The sequence below is a fragment of the Phyllobates terribilis genome, unplaced genomic scaffold (assembly GCF_046119375.1).
Source record: "Phyllobates terribilis strain yellow unplaced genomic scaffold, ASM4611937v1 Scaffold_5283__1_contigs__length_52770, whole genome shotgun sequence".
In the NCBI taxonomy this organism is placed as follows: Eukaryota; Metazoa; Chordata; class Amphibia; order Anura; family Dendrobatidae; genus Phyllobates; species Phyllobates terribilis.
The window spans coordinates 12,700-28,384 of NW_027368031.1; the positions used below are offsets into that span (position 1 = coordinate 12,700).

A 15,685-nucleotide genomic window follows, 5' to 3' on the forward strand; every position below is an offset into this window, starting at 1 on the left:
CTGCCTTATCCTACTAATGTTCATTAAGTGCGTTCTTTCTTAGGCCATGAATGTTTTTATCGTAGGCTTATCAAAGACTTTTCAAAGATCTCATCACCCTTGTGCGGGCTGCTGAAGGAAAGAAGTTACCTTTGAGATGAGCATCGGTTGCAAGAAGACAATTGAAATGCTCAAGGAAAGGGTAATGAGCGCGCCAATCATTAAGTTATCGGACTATTCCCGACCATTCTCGATCATGTGTGACGCAAGTGACTACGCAGTTGGAGCCGTGCTAGGCCAAAGAAACGGACGAGCTGCACAAGTCATATATTATGCATCCGTGAAATTCAATGGAGCACAAAGGAACTACTCCACCACTGAGAAGGAAATTCTTGCTGTAGTATTATCCTTCGAGAAGTTTAGACAATACTTGATGGGAGCCAAAGTCATTATATACACTAACCACACATCAATTCGTTTCTAATGACAAAGAAAGATGCCAATCCATGATTGATTAGGTGGGTCCTTCTACTTACCAAGTTTATATTGAAATACAAGACAAGAAGGGAACAACGAACACGGTGTCAGACATTTAAGCAGGATTGTCAGAGACGAAATGAAGGCGAGCAGACTCCACTACATGGCAAATTCCCAGAAGATGTATCATTCTGGACGAATGTCATTCAAGTCACACGTCCCACACCAAAAAACCTGCGCCCTGCAGTACACTCTCTGCCATAACAATAGTGCAAGACAACCCAGATACAAGTTTGGAGGAACACATGACCGAAGAAACGACATGCACCAAAGAAGCCGCAAGACACGTTGAAATTTCCGCGACCTGTAGCAGTAATTTCGCATCCCGTGCCATCGTGTATGACAAACCTAGTGAAAATCTGAAATTAGTAGTGGAGGATTACTGGGAGATGGTCCCTAATACCATAGATCATCCTGAATTGCTCGAAGATATTGCTAGCAAAATCAATTCGATGCCAGTATACAACCGAGTTGATGCCATACTTTCAATCCACAAGGTGAGTCCATGGTACGCTAACATGGTGAATTAGTTAGCCCTCAAGGAATTTCCACAAGGATCAAATAAGTCAGTAAGGGACAAGATGAAAAGAGAATCCCGACGATATGTCTAGGATTATCATATCTATGAAGAAACTGTCCAAATCAGGTTATAAGGTGTTGTTTGCCTCACAATGAGGTAAATTGTGTCCTTATATTTTGTCACATAGAAGAATGTGGGGGCCATTTTGGGTAAATAGGACATCTAGGAGAGTATTGAAAGCAAGACTCTATTTTCCACACATCTTTCGAGATGATAATGTGTTCTGTAGATCCTGTGACCGATGCTAGAGGACATGGAATATGAACATGAGAAATGAAATGTCTCAATCATCTTTAATCTTTTGCGTGATTTTTGACATTTGAGGCAAAGATTTCATGGGACGATTCTCTAACTCATCCGGGTACACTTATATCTTACTTACAGTGGACTATGTCTCCAAATGGGTGGAAGCCAAAACCACTAGGATTGATGATTCTAAAGTAGTTGCATGTTTCCTTAAGGAGAACATTTTTTCTAGGTTTGGAATATCCAAGTTCTTGATAAATGATGGAATTACTCACTTCATGAATAAGACAAGCGCTGCACTACTCTAGAATATCACTTTAGTCAGCAAGTGTCCACTTCCTATCATCCACATACTAATGGTCAAGCCCAGGTGTCGAATCGGGAGATTAAGATCATTCTAGATAAGACGATTTCACCTCACATGCAATATTGGAGCGACCCCTCAATGACGATCTCTGGGCCTACGAAACTGCATACAAGAAACCTACTCGGATGTCACCTCTCCGTTTGGTGTACGGTAAGGCATGTCACCTCCCAGTGGAGATGGAACACAAGACATGGTGGGCGGTTAAGATGTGAAACATGAGGATAAATGAAGTAGGTGAGTTTCAGAAGCTACAACTGCATGAGCTAGATGAGATACACCATGACGGGTATGACAATGCAGTTCTATACAAGAAAAAGACAAAATGCATGCCATGATAGGATCATATTAAGGAAGGATTTCAATAAAGGAGACAAGGTGTTACTCTTTCAATCTAGACTTCGACTCTTCCCAGGAAAGCTTCGTTCTAGATAGGCAGGGTCGTACGTAGTTGAAAGAGCATATCCGTATGGAGCCGTGGAGATTTGTGATCCAAAGAATGGGTCAATATTCATGGTGAATGGTCAAAGGTTAGGACCTTACCATGATGGGTGGAGCGACGCAATATAGAGGTATAAACCTTTGCAGAGCTCAAGTAAGAAGAAGGATGATCGTTAGTTACTGTCAAGCCAAAAGACGTTAATTTAGACACTGCTTGGGAGACAACCCGATGATATTTTTCCCGTTTTCCCCAATAAATAAATAAAATAAAGTAAAGTAAAAAGCAAAAAGAAAAAAGCAAAAAAGCAAAAAAGCAAAAAGCGAAAAGAAAAAACCAAAAAGCAAAAAGATACAAAACTTTACCAAACTCCACCTTACCCCTTCATTCAACATTTCGGCCGCACCTCTCCATGTCTCTCCCAAAACCAGATCCAAGCTCTCCCCACCTTACCCAACCACGTCCAGATCTTTTCTTCACCATCGCGCCCCGTGCCAACAATTCCGCGCCTTGTGCCGATGTTTTCCTTTGTCCTACGATATAGAAATTCAAGGTTTGGTAAAATCAAACCCTTAAACTTCATTATTCACCATTAGAATCTATTTCTCTTTCAGTTTTGACCCCAAGAGCTTAGAAATTCCAAAAATTTCAAATCTATTTGAGCAAATTGGAGGAAGAACCAGCTACCCGGTGAAGATTGAGTGATTTTCCGGTGATTCTAGGAACACTCATGAGTTCCACCGACAGAGAGTACCTCACGCCTCATGTAGAAGGAGACGCGACCCGTGGTGTTAAAGACATGCCCGACGGCGTTGGATATGTACTTCCATTGGTTCCTACACTCTACACGTGGACACATCCGAGCTTAACATAGCTTGTGGTACATTTTTTTGGGTCAAATATCGTACTTTGTTAGTTGATTATGGAGGTTGTAGTAGTGGAAAACAAATCGTGGAATATTGCGGAATTGGATTTGGTGGATACGCTATGGGATCTTGATTTTGCCAGTTCTATCAAGGTGATTGATATTCCCATGATGAGGGAATTAGGAATATGGGAATGCTTGCAGTGACTATTTGAGTTCAGCCGCCTAGGTAACTAACATGCACGTGCGTGATAGTTGTTATGCACACAGTCAAGATTAATTTTTATTTCATAGTCTACCAAATTACACAGATAAATGGTAAGCAAGGGTCTAACCCACATGGAAATCTATTCGATATTGCAACTTTAGGTTTTGTAGAAATCAAGTTAAAGCTCGTTTGAAAGATGTTTGTGACTATTGTTTTAGGTGGTTGTTCATCTTTCCTAATCCATTTGTAACAGTTTTCTAGTTCAAATCATCGCATTCTTTTCCACCTATTCACGTTAATTCTTATGATGCTGTCCCAATCAACCAAAGATTCATCCGTGTTATACATTCGCCTACCTGATCCCTGTAAAACGCGTTTGAAACTCAGAAAGGACATAGTCAGAATGAACCACCATCTAGATTCTACAAATCCTAGTCCTTCAGACGAGCTAAGCGCACTGGCGTCTACGAATCTAAACAAGTAGGATGGGACGATAGATGAGTCTACAAATTCCCACTATATTGATTGCTTCCTACTTTAACAAATAACCACAAGTAGATAAAAAAAATAAGTTACAGAGTTATCCTATTAAGTTTTTATTCTAGTATTCATGATATTTAGTTTGTGAGGCTAATCTCTTTGTACAAAGCAATGAAATTAAGAGCACATAAGCAATCACATCAACATAATAAGAACTAACAATGAATAGAAGAATACTTATTAAACTTAAACTTCAATTATAAACTTCATAGAAAAGGGAAACAACAACTTAGATCCTCATGCTAAACTATCAAATAACAAAGAAAAACATAAATAAGAAAACAAAGCAAAACTAGGATAGGCCAACCTTATCCACAGGGAGAAGAGATCCATATATGTGGGACACCACTTAACCTCATTCTACCAGGAGGAAATCAAATCAAATCTAACATTATAATCCTAATAACTAACTACTAAGATAATCTTCCGAAGGCGAATAGGAAATTGTGAGATTTGGTGGCGACGCGGGGCGTAACAGATATTCTATGGTCGTTGCCGGTGGGATCCCCCTTTGTCTTTGCTACAGAATGATCCTACACATGGAAAAATACTCATTCCAAGTAAGTATCTACGCACAAGGCGTGGAGGAAAAGGCACGGGGTATGACCCGGTCTCTGTCGATGCTTCTCTCTGTTGAGTTACATTTCCACTAAGTGTGTGGAATAGCTCCTGTTTGTAGCTCTATGTTCATCTTGAATCTTCTCTTCTGTAATTGTGTGTAAAACCCCTTGAATATGCAATATGCTTCTTTCTGGCTCGGGTGATCACAACTTGGCTAATGCAGCACAAAACTCCTCCAAATGTGTGCTAAATCTCATGAATTGAGCCATCATGATTGGCTCGTATCAGATCTCCCATCATTAGACCTTTACTCGTCCTGAGTAAACACGAACTTGACTCTCTCCATGTAACTCCGAAGGTCTCCAGTATGTACAAACAAACTTGACTCCATGAGGAGTTCTGTATCTCCTTTTTTGGCGGCTTTAAAGGTCACGTACACAATCACAAAGGCTGGTGACAAGGAGGTTAGACAGATCAGCTTCGCGTTCGAGAACATGTGGTACTTTTTTCCAATGGAATTTCTTTTCCAATATCTTGGGGTCACGCAAGATTCAAATCTAGGGCGGTTGGACATCCACATTAATCAGCCATTCAACTTTTGGTTAAAAGCCACTACTCCACCACTCGACACCACTGGCGACTATACCAAAAAGATGACACACCCAACTATGAGGATGACATGTAACATGCTTAGCAAAAACATCCACGGGCCGAATGGGGCCAAACACCTTTCCATAACAGACTGCCATGATAGGCTACCAAGTTCATCAAGGGGATGGAGGGTGAAGGAGATGAAGCCACAAAGCGAGATCATCCAGGGTTACTGACTGACCTCAGTTGGTCTAGAACTCGAGGTTACCTTCATGGTGTTAGAGGGGATTCCTTCCACTCCTTATGACAAAGACCTGATGTAGCACTCTTCGTGCCTCGCATACGCGCACAACCATTACCGGTGGCTGTCCTACATGGACTTGATTCACAAGTTTATTCTTCCCCTCAAGATTCTACATGGTACCATGTCCAGTGATTTCTACATCCCGTCTGACGTGATGCCATTCCACGTCTATGATGCCGGCGGAGCAGGTCCTTCTCGACTCAAACACTGAGGCTTCCAGAACCTTACAAAGCATATGTATGGTATTTCTCAGATGATGGACCAGCTCACAACTATCCACGCTTCCCACAAGTGCACTTATGAGGTGATGCACAGAGAGACCGCACACACCTTTTTGACGATGTACCGACTCCATTGCAAGAAGATGGAGAGATGGCCTGATTATTTCCCACCATCACAATGGTTCCTTCTGTTCTCTTCTCTCTTTCTATTGATTCCTCTTTTGTTGTATTGAGGTTATGTGCCATACAAAGTATGGGGGACACTGCATTTGGCATTATAGGTTTATTGAGTTTGTACTTTATTTGTGTTTTTGCTTGAGACTGTTCACTGTTTTCAAACTTCATTATGATTTGTTTGATCTTATCATGCGACTTGTGCACGGATGACCATTTTTGGCACCTTTGCATACCTCAGAATGCCGTTCGGACTATGCAACGCACTTGGTACGTTCCAACGGTGTATGGTGAGCATCTTCTTTGAGTACATTGAGAATTTTATTGAGGTATTCATGGATGACTTTACCGTCCATGGCAATTCGTTTGATGCATGTTTGCATAATTTGACACTTGTGCTACAAAGGTACGTAGAAACCAATTTGGTTTTGAATTCTGAAAAGTGTCACTTTATGGTCAATCACGGCATTGTACTAGGTCATATTGTATCCTCTAAAGGGATTGAGGTCGATAAGGTGAAGATTGACGTAATTCAGTCTTTACCTTATCCTACTAATGTGCACAAAGTTCGTTCTTTTCTAGGCCATGCAGGTTTCTATCGTAGGTTTATAAGAGACTTCTCTAAGATCGCAACACCACTATGTGAGCTGCTGAAGAAGGAGGTGAATTTTGTTTTTGGCGATGAGTGTAAGCTTGCATTCAACACTTTAAAATCACATCTCACTGTTGCACCTATCATCAAAGCGCCGGATTGGTCCCTACCATTCGAGATCATGTGCTACTCCAACGACTATGCCGTAGGAGCCGTTCTTGGCTAGAAGGTTGGGCGAGCAATGCATGTCATCTACTACGCCTCAATGACCCTGAACGGCGCCCAAAAGAACTACTCCACCACCAAAAAAGAGTTGCTAGCGGTAGTCTATGCCCTCGATAAATTCAGACAATATTTACTTGGTGTCAAGGTGATCATCCACACCGATCACACAACTATCCGTTACCTCATGACAGAGAAGAAGTCTAAGCCTAGACTCATCCGGTGGGTTTTATTGTTGAGAGAGTTCGACGTGGAGATTCAGGACAAAAAGGGTCCGAGAACTCCGTGGCGGACCATCTCAGCCGCATAGTTCATGATGGTGGTAAGGAGGCAAGTCCAAGGCTGGGAGACTTCCCGGACGAGTCCTTATGCAGAATTAAAATTTCATATGCCCAGAAAATGCAAGTTTCACGACCGTGATTTCCCATCACGATCGAGATGACGGACTCTGACGAAAATTGGACGAATTCGGTGACAACTGGAACGAAGTCGCGGTCGCGACAGGGATATCACGATCACGACTCGGCCGCAGTTAAGTTCGACCCTGATGTCACGACCGTGACACACCATCACGATCGCGATGTGCCTCCAGAACCTCATGCACACACCTCCGAAGCTCAATTGCTTGCTCTTCACTCCCTTAAGCCAGGGTATGCACACATTGTAAACTACCTAGTTCAAGAGGAGTTCCCGCCTAGATGCACCAAAGCTCAGCGTGACAAAATCAAGAGTGAGGAAAAATACTATGTGTGGGATGACCCTTACTTGTGGAAACATTGCATGGATAAGGTAATCCGACGATGCCTCCCGAATAACGAGGTACAGTCTGTCCTTTCTTTTTGTCACTGTTATGCATGTGCGAAGAATTTCGGGCCCAATAAGACTGCTAGGAAGGTACTTGACACAGGTTTCTTTTGGCCACACATCTTTCGAGATTCATATGATTTTTTTCAATCTTATGATAGGTGCCAGAGGGAAGGGAAAATAGCCCGAAGGAATGAAATGCCACAAGCACCGATGGTCTTTTGTGAGATTTTCGATGTTTGGGGGATAGACTTTATGGGACCTTTTCCTAACTCTTTCGGGAATCTATATATATTACTTGCGGTGGACTATGTTTCCAAATGGGTGGAAGCAAAATCCACTAGAACTGATGATTCAAATGTAGTTGCAGGTTTCCTTAAGGAAAATATTTTTGCTAGATTTGGAATCCCCCGAATCCTTATCAGCGATCAAGGTACCCACTTCTGCAATAAAACGGTGAGCGCCCTACTAAAGAACTACGGAGTAACTCAACGAATCTTTACAACATACCATCCGCAGAGCAACGGTTAAGCCAAGGTTTCTAATCGGCTAATAAAAGGGGTGCTGGAAAAGACGGTTGCGCCGAACAGAAAGGATTGGAGTCTCCGCCTCGATGATGCACTATGAGCCTATCGCACCGCCTACAAAACACCCATTGGGATGTCCCCATACCGTCTAGTGTTCGAAAAGGGATGTCATCTACCAGTGGAGCTCGAGCATAAAGCATGGTGGACGGTCAAGAAATGTAATATGGAGATAAATGAGGCAGGAGAGCACCAGAAACTGCAGCTGCATGAGCTGGAAGAGATACGTCGAGAAGCCTACGAGAACGCGACAATATACAAAGAAAAGACCAAAGAGTGGCATGACAAGCACATTCTGCGCAAGGATTTCAATGTGGGAGACAAGGTCCTACTCTACAACTCGCGTCGTCAACTCTTTCCAAGGAAGCTGCATCTAGATGGAGCGGGCCCTATGTGATAGCCCATGTATTTCCACATGGGGCGGTGGAGCTTTTCGACAAGGGAATCCATAACATTTTCAAAGTAAATGGTCAAATGTTAAAACCATACCATGAAAGCTTCTCCAACGAGGTGATTGAAGAGATAGCCCTTGAGGTGCCCGGGACGGTTAATTGAGAAGGGAGATTACGTCATTCCGCGACGTTAACTAAGGCGCTGATCGGGAGGCAACCCGAGGGAGTTTTACTAATGTTAATCCCATTATTCTGTTTTGTTCTTATTCTCTTTCTTAGGTAAATGGCGGAGCCAGCAGGAGGAGTCAGCGGAGGAGGCATAAACAGCGATCGCGCACCACAATTGTTCGTGTCACGGTCGTGTTGCGGTCGGAAATTTAACCTCCTTTGTTCACCACGATCGAAACAAGCAATTCAGCATTCCACGGTTCTTCTTCTTCTTCCCGTTTTTATGGTGTCCTCTTTTGATGCATTGAGGACAATGTGCGATTCAAGTGTGGGGAGAGGATTCGACTAGTCGAGGCGTTCTGTTTTGGTTGCTTTTGCTATTTCTGCGATTTATCTTATGTTTTTGAGTCTTTTGCTGAACTGTTTGGATGTTTTTCTATCGAGTCTGTACGGATATTCCCAGAAACTTTGCTTTATTATAATTGTTTAGAAAAATCAGAAAAACCCAAGAGAGTAAAAAGAGATTGGATCGAAAAGGGGGGCTCCAACAAAAAAATTAAAAAATTAAAATTAAAAAGAATAAAAACCAGGCAAGTAAGAATGGATTAAAAAGGAAAAGGTGGGTGCGTGAAAATAAAAAAATAAGAAGAGAAAATAAATAGTTCCTACCACTTAGAATTTTGGTGAAAACCCGAAAGGGCGCCGGGATTACATTGTTTTGTTATTGTTTATTTGATTGCATCTTTTATTGGCGTCAGAGACATAAGAAGAGTTGAAGGATTGTCTCGGGTTTTAGGATTCACCAAGAAGGGATAAGAAGTTAGTTTTAGCCTTTTATTCCTTTGTTATTGATCTTATTGTTATCCACACTTCGCATGCTCACCCTTTCATTAGTTCATCAGATTTGCTACACACTATTGGCGGTTGTATTAGATTCTAGGATTAGATTCCTATTTCTTGGAGTTGGATGCATATTGTTGTGGTTGTGCTATGAAGATTTTTTTAGATTAGGATTGGTGGTTGTAAGGTATAGTTTATTTACATTATTTAGTGGTTTAGGACATTAATTGAAGAGGAGGAATAAGAAGTGTATAAGCGAGTGGGAGACTCGATTTTTATCTTTATTATCATGATTTATGTACCCTTACCCTTAGAGGAGATTAGGATGTCCACTTGTGCCTTATTTGCACATCACTTGGTTTGATATTTACTATTGTATGGAGTGGTGACATATGAAGTGTAGAAATAAGTAGGGATTTGGGTAGGTCGTCTGAGAGAGATAAGAAAATAGATCGGAGTTAGGTTAGTGCTCGTTTACACTTGGAGTTTGAAATATAGTCGCTAGCAGGCTGTCTCTACACTTACTATAGACCTTTGTGCTTTTAGGAGGAGTGAACTTTATTTTGCTTACTCGAGGACGAGCAAGGTTTAAGTGTGGGGAAGTTTGATATGAGCTTATTTTATATGGTGTTAACTAGCGACTATTAGCTTAGGAGTAGTGGTGTTTAGGTGCTTAACAAGTGGTATTCCCGGAATCTAGGTTGGAGTTTACTTATGGATTAGCGGGATGCTCGTAAGTGGTATTTGGTGGTTTTATCATGGAGATCCCGGTTGTACTCACTTTTAATGCATTCGGGATGGAGCTAGAAAAAGTATGCCACACCTACACCAAAGGAGAAGCCGAGAGGCGAAGCCGAGCTGCCTCGACGCTTGTAGAAGACCGAAGACCATCTCAGGAGAAGCTGTCACGACCGAGATGGAGTATCACGACCGAGAGTCAGCCTCAGTTGAAGCTGTCACGACCGAGACAATCCATCACGATCGCGACTTAGCTTCAGTTGACCTATCACGATCGCGACTCCCTATCACGATCGCTACCGGCCACGGACCTGAGAACTGGAGACTTATCACGATCGCGACAACCCTGTCACGATCGTGACAACGGAGACAGACGACCCATATTGAAGATTTTATCCGAGATTCTGATTAGTTTTTCCACATCTTTTTAGTTATTTTGATTTATTTTATTTCCCCTTTTATTAGATACTATATAAGCCTTTAGAAATTAGGTTATAATGATTATTCATTCATCATTCATTCATCCTTCTCAGCCACATTCATTTAAAGAGAATTCAGCAGCAGCCTCCAAGAAAGCTTCCACCTTTATCATCTTCCTATTTTTGTTTTCCCATCATTCATTCATATTCTTCAATGCTTTCGAAGGCTATGTCTGGATAAACTCTCTATAGTTCACTGTTAAGGCTGAAGCCATTGTTTTTGGATTTGTTTGTGAGAATTCTTATGTTTGTATTCTCAAGTTAATTTCAGGATTGTTTTATGATCTCTTGTGCTTTATTGACTATTGATTGATCTTGATTTTATCTAGGTTGCAAACTAGGTTGATTAATTATCCATCATATTGCTAGGCTTGATAATTCGATTTGAAAAGTCTTGTCTTTTAGGTAGCAATCAAAATTTGCATAGACTATTTGCGAGTGCTTATTTTGTAGAGATTATAAACCTGTGTCGAGTATCGGCTGTTTGCCAATGGTATTGCATAGGCCTACATATCTTTGATCTTTATGCTAGTGCGCTTTTGAACCTTAGGATTTCCTTGGTTATTGCTTACAATAAGGGTTTCTAGGACTATTTGGACTAGTTATTATTTACAAACAAAGAGTAGGACAACCAAATTAACCAATTTAGAATAATAATTAATAGAATTCGATGATTAACATTCCGATTAAAAATGCGCTGATGCTAGATAGAGTGAGCTCCATAATCATATTAGTTACAACCGAACATTCATTGCTTTTACTTTTACTTTTGCTTAGTTACGATAATCACAATTAAAAACCCCCATTGTTACTATTCGGTAACACCATAAGAAATAAATTAACATTCTGGCTCTCTTGGGATTCGACCCCTTCTTACCACTTTAGTAGTGGAATTGTTAAGTTGGGTATCTTTGATAGGCACAACGACCGTTTCGGCCTCATCAAATTTTTTGCGCCGTTGCCGGGAGCCAACTATTTTAGTTTATTTCTTTTTGTGTTACTATTCTGGTGTGGACCTATCTTATGGTCCACACTCGTGCTACTAATTCAGATTTGCTTGATTTAAATCCAGAGATAGAGCGAACGCACCTACGCAACTTGCGACAATCTCTACAGAATCTAGTAACCGAATCAATGGCTGTGAGAACGTTGAGAGAGCTTACAGACCTAGATCTGATGCAACAACACCTGGGAGTAACGTTGCCTGCCCTAAATTGTGGCGTTACGTTTGAGTTAAAGACCGGTTTCATCAATTTGCTACCAAAGTTTCATGGCCTAGTTGGGGAAGACCCGATTATGCATCTAAGTGAGTTTCACGACATCTGTAACTGCAGCAAGCCGAGTAATGTCACCGACGAGCATATTAAGATGAGAGCTTTCCGTCTTACGCTAAAAGACAGCTCGTGACAATGGTACTACTTGCTGCCCACCGGAAGTACCGACATTTGGGATAAGCTCCACAAAGCCTTCATTAGTAAGTATTTCCCTTCCAAAAAGGCAGTTGCTTTGAAAAGAGCGATTGTTATGGTGGAGCAACATGATGATGAGTCGTTGTACGATTACGTGGAAAGATTCGCGAAACTATGTGCTAGCTTCCCATTCCATGGGTTTGAGGAGAAAGATTTGGTAACCCACCTTTACAATGGTTACTCGACAATGAGAGAAGGTTAGTGGACGCTACGTGTAACGGGAGTGTGCTGAATTTGACTCCTGCTGAAGCTAGAGCCGACTCAATGAGATTGCTGAGCGAACGAGAAGTTTCGGAAGAACGTATACAAGGAAAGGAGCAAATGCTTTGAATTCCGGAGAGCCCGGATGGAAGGATGAGATAGCTGAGTTGAAAAGTTTGATCAAGAACATCACCTTTGGAAATCAGAAACCGGCAAGACTATGCGGTATTTGAGCGGACGAGAGCCACCCTACCGATATGTGCCCGCAACTCCAGGACCAAACCATTGCTAAAGTACACGGTGTAGGAGGTTTTGGATGTCCTAGACCTCGGTTTGAGAACAACAAAAACAACTACAATCAGCGAGAAAACAACAACTACAAACCAAGAGGTAATGATCATCCTGGTTTTAGGTGGAGCGAACCGGCGGGAGGGAAGAATCAACAATACCAATACAATAACCAATACCGCGCTCCATACCAACCAAAGCCACAAGGGCCATCTACAGAGGAAATGCTCAAATCATTGACCGAGCACTTCACCACTCATGTTCAAACAGCCAAAACAACATCAAGAATGCCTCGACTAGTCGACAACCACAACCACGATTAAATCCTCCCATGATGGAGGTGGTAAAGAAGGAAGTACTGAAATTGTTGTCAGCCGACATGATCTATCCAATCTGAGACAGCTGGTGGGTCAGCCCGACTCAAGTCGTTAAGAAGAAGGGAGGAATCACTGTAGTAGAGAATGAGGCTGGTGAGATGGTGCCGAAAAGAACACATAATGGATGGCGTGGCTGCATCGACTACCGCAAGCTGAATGCAGTAACCCGTAAGGATCACTTCCCTCTCCCCTTTATTGACCAAATGCTAGAACTTCTTGTAGGTCGCACATACTATTGTTTTCTCGATGGATACTCGGGCTATTTCCAGGTGTCCATAGCATCGGAAGATCAAGAGAAGACTACTTTCACATGTCCTTTTGGCACCTTTGCATACCGCATAATGCCGCTCGGAATATGCAACGCACCTGGTACGTTCCAACAGTGTATGGTGAGCATCTTCTCTGAGTACATTGAAAATTTTATTGAGGTATTCATGGATGACTTTACCGCCCATGGCGATTCGTTTGATGCATGTTTTCATAATTTGACACTTGTGCTACAAAGGTGTGTAGAAACCAATTTGGTTTTGAATTCTGAAAAGTGTCATTTTATGGTCAATCACGGCATTGTACTAGGTCATATTGTATCCTCTAAAGGGATTGAGTCGATAAGGAGAAGATTGATGTAATTCAGTCTTTACCTTATCCTATTAATGTGCGCGAAGTTCATTCTTTTCTAGGCCATGCAGGTTTCTATCACAGGTTTATAAAAGACTTCTCTAAGATCGCGACACCACTATGTGAGCTGCTGAAGAAGGAGGTGGATTTTGTTTTCGGCGATGAGTGTAAGCTTGCATTCAACACTTTAAAATCACATCTCACTACTGCACCTATCATCAAAGTGTCGGATTGGTCCCTACCATTTGAGATCATGTGCGACGCCATCGAATATGCCGTAGGAGCCGTTCTTGGCCATAAGGTTGGGTGAGCAATGCATGTCATCTACTACGCCTCAATGACCCTGAGCGGCGCCCAAAAGAACTACTCCACCATCGAAAAAGAGTTGCAAGCGGTACTGTACGCCCTGGATAAATTCAGACGATATTTACTTAGCGTCAAGGTGATCATCCACTTCGATCACGCAGCTGTCTGTTACCTCATGACAAAGAAGGAGTCTAAGCCTAGACTCATCCGATGGGTTTTATTGTTGAGCGAGTTCGACGTAGAGATTCGGGACAAAAAGGGGTCCGAGAACTCCATGGCGGACCATCTCAGCCGCATAGTTCATGATGGTGGTGAGGAAGCAAGTCCAAGGCTGGGCGACTTCCCAGACGAGTCCTTATGCAGAATTGAAATTTCATATACCCATAAAATGCAAGTGTCACAACCGAGATTTCCCATCACGATCGAAATGACGGACTCTGACGAAAATCGGACGAATTCGGTGTCAACTGGAACGAAGTCGCGATCGCGACAGGGATATCACGATCGCGACTCGGCCGCAGTTAAGTTTGACCCTGATTTCACGACCGTGACACACCATCACGATCGCGACGTGCCTCCAGAACCTCCCGCATACACCTCCGAAGCTCAATTGCTTGCTCTTCGCTCCCTTAAGCCATGGTATGTACACATTGTAAACTACCTAGTTTGAGAGGAGTTCCCGCCTAGCTGCACCAAAGCTCAATGCGACAAAATCAAGAGTGAGGAGAAGTACTATGTGTGGGATGACCCTTACTTGTGGAAACATTGCGTGGATAAGGTAATCCGATGATGCCTCCCGAATAACGAGGTAAAGTCTGTCCTTTCTTTTTGTCACTCTTATGCATGTGGGGGCATTTCGGGCCTAATAAGACTGCTAGGAAGGTACTTGACACAGGTTTCTTTTGACCACACATCTTTCAAGATGCATATACTTTTTTCAATCTTGTGATAGGTGCCAGAGGGTAGGGAAAATATCCCGAAGGAATGAAATGCCACAAGCACCGTTGGTCTTTTGTGAGATTTTCGATGTTTGGGGGATAGACTTTATGGGACCTTTTCCTAACTCTTTCAGGAATCTATATATATTACTTGCGATGGACTATGTTTCCAAATGGGTGGAAGCAAATGCCACCAGAACTGATGATTCAAAAGTAGTTGCATGTTTCCTTATGGAAAACATTTTTGCTAGATTTGGAATCCCCCGAGCCCTTATCAGCGATCAGGGTACCCACTTCTGCAATAAAACGGTGAGCGCCATACTAATCAAGTACGGGGTAACTCAACAAATTTTACAGCATACCATCCACAGAGCAAAGGTCAAGCCGAGGTTTCTAATCGTCAAATCAAAGGGGTGCTGGAAAAGACGGTTGCACCGAACAGAAAGGATTGGAGTCTCCGCCTCGATGACACACTATGGGCCTATCGCACCGCCTATAAAACACCCATCGGGATGTCCCCATACTGTCTAGTGTTCGAAAAGGGATGTCATCTGCCAGTGGAGCTCGAGCATAAAGCATGGTGGGCGGTCCAGAAATGTAATATGGAGATAAATGAGGCTGGCGAGCACCGGAAACTGTAGCTGCATGAGCTGGAAGAGATTCGCCGAGAAGCCTACGAGAACACGACAATATGCAAAGAAAAGACCAAAGCGTGGCATGACAAGCAAATTCAGCGCAAGGATTTCAATATGGGAGACAAGGTCCTACTCTACAACTCGCGTCTTCAACTCTTTCTAGGGAAGCTGCGGTCTAGATGGAGCGGGCCCTATGTGATAGCCCATGTATTTCCACATGGGGCGGTGGAGCTTTTCGACAAGGGAAGCCATAAAGTTTTCAAAGTAAACTATCAAAGGTTAAAACTCTACCATGAAAACTTCTCCAACGAGGTGATTGAAGAGATATATCTTGAGGAGCCCGGGACGGTTAATTGAGAAGGGAGATTACGTCGTGTCGTGACGTTAACTAAGGCGCTGATTGGGAGGCAACCCGAGGGAGTTTT

At 42.6% G+C, this 15,685-nt stretch overlaps 1 pseudogene; it reads left to right on the plus strand.

The window, feature by feature from the left end:
* The first annotated feature begins 1,356 nt into the window (after nt 1-1,356).
* On the plus strand, nt 1,357-15,266 carry LOC141249958 (uncharacterized; annotated as a pseudogene).
* The last annotated feature ends 419 nt before the right edge of the window (nt 15,267-15,685 follow it).